General features: G+C 38.6%; 1 protein-coding gene across 3 annotated transcripts in view; it reads right to left on the reverse strand.

Annotated features, from left to right (window-relative positions):
- The window catches only part of Ccdc157 (coiled-coil domain containing 157), a 28,918-nt gene that overhangs the window by 19,774 nt on the left and 8,665 nt on the right, over window positions 1–479 (reverse strand). The window lies entirely within an intron of this gene.

Consider the following 479-nt stretch of genomic DNA (forward strand, 5'->3'; position numbering starts at 1 on the left):
TAAAAAAAGCCCAGGACCAGATGGATTTACAGCAGAATTCTATCAGACATTTAAAGAAGATCTATATCCAATACTACTTAATTTATTCAAAAAGATAGAAATGGAGGGAGAACTTCCAAATTCCTTCTATGAAGCCCGCATCACTCTAATACCAAAGCCAGGGAAAGATACAGCCAAAAAAGAAAACTATAGACCCATATCCTTAATGAACATAGATGCAGAAATTCTCAACAAGATACTTGCAAGCTGCATACAGACACATCAAAAAGATCATCCACCATGATCAAATTGGCTTTATTCTAGAGATGCAGGGATGCTTCAATTCATGTAAGTCATTAAATGTCATATATCATATAAATGGGCTCAAAGACAAGAACCACATGGTCATGTCAATAGATGCAGAGAAGGCCTTTGACAAACTTCAACATGCCGGTGTGGTGGTGCACACCTTTAATCCCAGCACTCGGGAGGCAGAGGCA

This window comes from Nannospalax galili, unplaced genomic scaffold (genome assembly GCF_000622305.1).
Source record: "Nannospalax galili isolate Female #2095 unplaced genomic scaffold, S.galili_v1.0 scaffold259, whole genome shotgun sequence".
Classification (NCBI taxonomy): Eukaryota; Metazoa; Chordata; class Mammalia; order Rodentia; family Spalacidae; genus Nannospalax; species Nannospalax galili.